Source organism: Schistocerca serialis, chromosome 11 (genome assembly GCF_023864345.2).
Source record: "Schistocerca serialis cubense isolate TAMUIC-IGC-003099 chromosome 11, iqSchSeri2.2, whole genome shotgun sequence".
Lineage (NCBI taxonomy): Eukaryota > Metazoa > Arthropoda > Insecta > Orthoptera > Acrididae > Schistocerca > Schistocerca serialis.
The window spans coordinates 56,406,177-56,412,523 of record NC_064648.1 but is presented as its reverse complement, the minus strand read 5'-3'; the positions used below and the strand labels follow the sequence as shown (position 1 = coordinate 56,412,523).

The 6,347-nt window shown below is 50.0% G+C and overlaps 1 protein-coding gene across 10 annotated transcripts in view; it reads right to left on the bottom strand.

Annotated features, from left to right (window-relative positions):
• The window catches only part of LOC126427402 (zinc finger protein 43-like), a 147,607-nt gene that overhangs the window by 105,207 nt on the left and 36,053 nt on the right, over positions 1-6,347 (bottom strand). The gene's annotated exons all lie outside the window — the stretch shown is intronic.

The following is a 6,347-nucleotide window of genomic DNA, read 5'->3' as shown; positions in this document are numbered from 1 at the left end:
CGTAGTAAAAGATAATTGCTTTTACTCCACCCCTTGCTTAAGAACATGAAAAACATGTTGATAAATCTCAGATGCTGAGACTCTAGCATATGTAGAGAAAAATGTTGGCAATGGTGCCTGGGTCAGTGAAGACAGTGGAATTTCAAGGCAATAGCAGATACACCTACTAGTGTCTGGTATATATAGAAATGTCTCATCTTAGGTCAAACATGCGAAGGAGAGGTTTATGGTCTGATAGTTGAAACAGGCTGCTTGCAGCATTCTTGTTTACATCATTTCATCAGGTGGCAGACCCAGGAATGAAGCCACTTGAAGTAAATAACATACTCCATTGATTGGTGCCACTTATAGTGCTGGAGAGCCATCCTATTATCACTAATGGCCTCTACAATTTCTGATGACTACCAATGTACTCTCTTCTGTCTGAGCAGGTCCAAGAAACAGAGGATTGCTAAATCAGCTGCCAAATGAATGGCTGTAATTATATTCTGGACTGCCTTGTTGATGTCTCCATGTGGCGGGGTATCAGGCCTGACATGAAAGGCAAAAGCACTACAGTCAGCAATGATGTCAGCCGATCTGGGCACACATCCAGGGTAGTGATGATGAGGGAGGAACAAGGCTTCCAGTTCTGTTTGGCCTCTTTGCCAGTAGGTTTGTCCTGAGTCTTGTACTCTTGTATCTTCTTCACTCTCTAGAAAACTGTGTAATCTGGTGGGTAAGGAGTGTGGTGTTTTCCTCAGTGGACAAAGAAGGGGAGAGATGCAAACACAGCATTTGCAAGCAATACTCATCCACAATCTCTAGATAATTTTTTTTGTTTGGTTTTAGGGCGCAATACTGCTATGGTCATTAGCGACCGGTCCGTGACTTAGGAAACAATAAAAAACCGGAAATGGAAACCAGCAGCAATGGGAACGAAAGTCATAAAATTTGAGAAACTAAAAGCAGAAGGAAAGCTTAAAAATCCACTACAGAAAGGGGTTGGTTGTCCCCAAAAAAAGCTTCAAATGACTGACGTCATTTCACTGGCAGTAATAAATTCGAGAACGCAATCGGCTAAGCGCGTGTCATCTGCTAAAATCGACGATATATCAGGCGATAGCTGTAGACGGGAGCGTAACAGATTAAAATAGGGGCACTCAATTAAAAGGAGTCTTACCGTCCACAGCTGAGAGCAGTGGGGACAGAGTGGGGGAGGATCGCCGCTTAAAAGATGTCGATGGCTAAAAAGACAGTGCCCTATCCGAAGTCTAGTTAAAATTATCTCCTCACGACGACGCGATCAGGAGGGAAAGGTCCAAGCACAAGGAAGAGCTTTGACGTCCCGCAATTTATTATGGGGAAGTGTCGACCAATGCGCGTGCCATAAACGAACAACTCTGCGACATAAAACGCTCTGTAGATCGATGAAGGGAATCGACTGAATAGCTGGCCAAGGAAGACGGACTGCAGCCTTGGCCGCTATATCGGCCGCCTCATTCCCACCGATTCCAGAATGTCCCGGGAGCCAGAGGAACGCCACCGAGACGCCCCCCAGGAGGAGCAAGCACAGACAGTCCTGAATCCGGTGGACCAGAGGGCGCACAGGGTAAAGAGCTTGGAGACTGAGGAGAGAGCTGAGAGAATCTGAGCAGATAACGTACTGTATCCGCTGATTTCGGCCGATGTAGTGGACAGCCTGGAGAACAGCGTAAAGCTCCGCAGTATAAACCGAACACTGGTCGGGAAGCCGAAAGTGATTTGGGGTGTTGCCAACAATATAGGCACTCCCTACACCTAACGATGTTTTCGAGCCGTCGGTGTAAATAAATGTGGCGTCCGTCATTTGTGCACATAGAGCAGCAAATACCCGATGATAAACAAGTGAAGGGGTACCATCCTTGGGAAATCGACAAAGGTCACGGAGCAGGCAGATCCGGGGACGGAGCCAAGGCGGTGCTGTACCCCAAGTTGTCAAGAAGGTCTTAGGAAAGCGGAAGGAAAGAGAATGGAGCAGTTGATGGATGCGGACTCCCGGTGGTAGTAGGGAGGAGGGGCGGCCTGCATACCCTACATCAAAGGAGGCGTATAAAAAAAAGGTCATGGGCTGGATTAGCAGGCATGGAAGACAGATGGCTAGCATAACGACTCAGAAGGACTGCTCGCCGAATGGACAGCGGAGGTTCAGCAGTCTCAGCATAAAGGCTTTCCACAGGTCTGGTGTAAAAAGCTCCAGACACTAAACGTAATCCACGGTGGTGGATAGAGTCGAGACGCCGAAGAATAGACGGCGAGCAGAGGAGTAGACTATGCCTCCATAGTCCGATTTCGAGCGCACTAAGGCGCGATAGAGGCAGAGAAGGACCACTCGGTCCGCTCCCCAGGAGGTACCATTCAAGACACGGAGGGTGTTGAGGGATCGCAGACAGCGAGCCGAAAGATAGGAAACGTGGGAGGACCAGCACAGTTTTCTGTCAAACATAAGACCCAAGAATTTAGCGACGTCTGAAAACGGAAGGTTGACAGGTCCTAGATGTAAGGAGGGTGGAAGAAACTCCTTTCGTCACCAAAAATTAACACAAACGGTCTTACTGGGAGAGAAACGGAAGCCGGTTTCGATGCTCCAAGAGTGGAGGCGATCAAGACATCCTTGAAGACGTCGTTCAAGAAGGCTTGTCCGTTGAGAGCTGTAGTAGATCGCAAAATCGTCCACAAAGAGGGAGCCCGAGACATCAGGAAGGAGACAATCCATAATTGGATTGATGGCGATGGCAAACAGTACAACACTCAGCACGGAGCCCTGGGGTACCCCGTTTTCTTGGGAGAAAGTACGGGAGAGAGTAGTGTTCACCCACACCCTAAATGTGCGCTCTGCCATAAATTCGCGAAGAAAAAGGGGCAGCCGGCCTCGAAAGCCCCAAGAGAACAGTGTGCGGGGGATGCCCGTCCTCCAACAGGTATCGTATGCTCTCTCCAGATCAAAAAATATTGCTACTGTTTGGCGTTTCTGAAGAAAATTATTCATGATATAAGTGGAGAGAGCAACAAGATGGTCAACTGCAGAACGATGCTTTCGGAATCCGCATTGGGCAGGTGTTAAAAGACTGCGGGATTCCAGCCACCAAGCTAAACGGTAATTCACCATACGCTCCAAAACCTTCCAGACACTACTCGTGAGAGAAATGGGGCGATAGCTAGAGGGGAGATGTTTCTCCTTTCCAGGTTTCGGAACGGGAACGACGATAGCTTCCCGCCATCGTCTGGGAAAAGTACTGTCGGTCCAAATTCGATTATAAAGGCGAAGGAGGTAACGCAGACTATGGGATGATAAATGCAGCAACATTTGGACATGGATACCATCCGGTCCTGGAGCGGAGGAGCGAGAAGAAGAGAGGGCATGTTGGAGTTCCCGCATGGAGAAAACAGTATTGTAACTTTCGTCATTTTGAGAGGAGAAAGCAAGATGTCGCACTTCCGCTGCACGTTTCTTCGGGAGAAACGCTGGCGGGTAATTTGAAGAGCTCGAAATCTCAGCAAAGTGTTGACCCAATGAGTTAGAAATTGCGACGGGGTCCACTAAGGTACGATGCGCGACAGTGAGCCTAGAGACCCGGGAGAAACTAGGCGCGCCTGAGAACCGTCGAAGCCGACTCCAAACTTCCGAAGAGGGAGTGAAGGTGTTAAATGAGCTAATAACCAATTTCCAGCTTGCCTTCTTGCTATCACGGATGACGCGACGGCATCGCGCACGGAGCTGCTTATAGCGGATACAGTTGGCCAAAGTAGGATGGTGACGGAAAATGCGAAGAGCACGTCGCCGCTCACGTATTGCGTCACGGCATGCCTCGTTCCACCAAGGAACTGGGGGGCGCCGGGGCAATTCGGAGGTGCGTGGTATTGAACGTTCTGCAGCTGTAAGAATAACGTCGGTAATATGTGTGACCTCATCGTCGACGCTGGGAAAGCGGTCATCGAATGTCGCTAGAGACGAAAAAAGTGTCCAATCGGCTTGGGCAAACTTCCAGCGTCACGGGCGCATATATGGCAGTTGAGGCTGCAGTCTAAGGACACATGGAAAGTGGTCGCTCGAGTGTGTATCATCAAGGTCGAACCATTCGAAGCGCCGAGCTAGCGGAACAGTACCGACGGCAAGATCCAAATGAGATAAATTTGTCATGGAGGCAGACAAAAATGTGGGGACCCCAGTGTTGAAGCAAACTAGATACGCTTGGTGGAAGACGTCTAGCAATAGGGAGCCACGTGGGCAAGGATGTGGAGATCCCCAAAGCGGGTGGTGGGCATTGAAGTCCCCAACCAGCAAATAGGGGCGTGGAAGCTGACCAAGAAGATGAAGGAGATCAGCTCTTGCCATTGGTGTGGACGATGGAATGTATACAGTACAAACAGAGAACGTGTATCCGGAAAGGGAAAGACGGGCGGCGACAGCTTGGAAGGAAGTGTTTAAATGGATTGGGTAATAATGGAGAGTTTCATGCAGAAGAATCACGAGTCCTCCATGTGCTGGAGTGCCTTCAACAGAGGGGAGAGATCATATCGGATGGACTGAAAATGAGGGAGAACAAAGCGGTCATGGGGACGCAGCTTTGTTTCCTGAAGACAAAAGATGACCGGCGAGTAGGATCGTAAGAGGATCGACAATTCATCCCGATTGGCTCGAATACCGCGGATATTCCAGTGGATAATGGACATAGGGGGAACAGAAAATGAAGGAATGTGACCAAGGTCGCTGTCAACTCAACGACTGCTCTGAGCTTGCGACCGACAGCATGGAATGGCATTCAGCCGAAGGCAGAAGATCCTGATCCATAGGTTGGTCAGGAGCAGCTCCTGCCACCAGCGATCGGCCGGTTGATCGGCCGCCAGCAGTGCGCCTCTGCGACACAGAAGACGGCCGAGGGCGATTTCCGCCAGGTGGTGCTGTAGATGGGACACGCCTTGGCAGACAAGGAGAGGAACTGGGTTTCTTTGTAGCCTTCTTGGAAATATGATGTTTAGATGAAGGAGGAACCGATGGCTGTGAAGTTGGGGTATGTAAAAAATCTTAATGAGTATGCTCTTTTTTCGAAGTCTTGGCGTCTGACTTTTGGGCTCGAGATTTAACAGAACTCGATGAAGGGTGAGCCAGAGAGTGGGCAGGCGAAAGTGGTGAGGTTTAATGGGCGATCTTTCCACTGGCCGATCTGACGACCGTGGCACTGAAGGTGAGGTCGCAAGTCTGCGTGGCCACCTCCTTTGTTGGCCGAGGAGAAGCAAGGACAGTGCTGTATTTTCCTTTCTGAGGCACGGTGAGCTGTCGACTGGCGAATAATTTTCGAGCAGCAAAGGTCGACACCTTTTCCTTAACTCTAATTTCCTGGATGAGCTTTTCGTCCTTAAAAACGGGACAATCTCGAGAGGAAGCTGCGTGGTCACCCATACAGTTGATGCAGCGAAGGGATGTAGGTGGACAAGCACCCTCATGGGCATCCTTGCCACACGTAACACATTTGGCCGGATTGGAACAGGACTGGCTGGTGTCATTGAACCGCTGACACCGATAGCAACGCGTAGGGTTTGGGACGTAAGGGCGAACGGAAATTATCTCATAGCCTGCTTTGATTTTCGATGGGAGTTGAACGTTGTCAAATGTCAAGAAGACAGTGCGGGTTGGAATGATGTTCGTGTCAACCCTTTTCATAACCCTATGGACAGCCGTTACGCCCTGGTCAGACAGGTAGTGCTGAATTTCTTCGTCAGACAATCCATCGAGGGAGCGTGTATAAACGACTCCATGCGAGGAATTTAAGGTACGGTGTGGTTCCACCCGGACAGGGAAGGTGTGTAGTAGTGAGGTACGCAGCTATTTTTGTGCCTGGAGGGCACTGACTGTTTCTAACAACAGGGTGCCATTCCGTAATCTGGAACAAGACTTTACAGGATCTGCAATTGTGTCGACACCTTTCTGAATAATGAAAGGGTTGACCGTGGAGAAGTCGTGACCTTCGTCAGACCGAGAAACAACAAGGAACTGTGGCAACGATGGAAGAACTGACTGTGGCTGGGACTCAGTGAACTTACGTTTGTGAGCAGACATAGTGGAAGGTGAGGAAAACATTGCGGAAGAATCCCCATGATTACCGGCGTCTCCGATGGCGCGCTCCTCCCTTGTGGGGGCCCTCTCTGAGGGCACTCCCGCCTTAGATGATTGTTCACACCTCAGGTCACACCTCCCGACAAACGGACGGAGGGACCAATCGGCACTTTCGGAAGATATCAGCTCGGTTAATCACCCCTCCCTGGGCCTGGCCGTTACCAGGGGTACGTACGTGTCCTACCTGTCTACCCGGGCGGGGAATTACGCATTA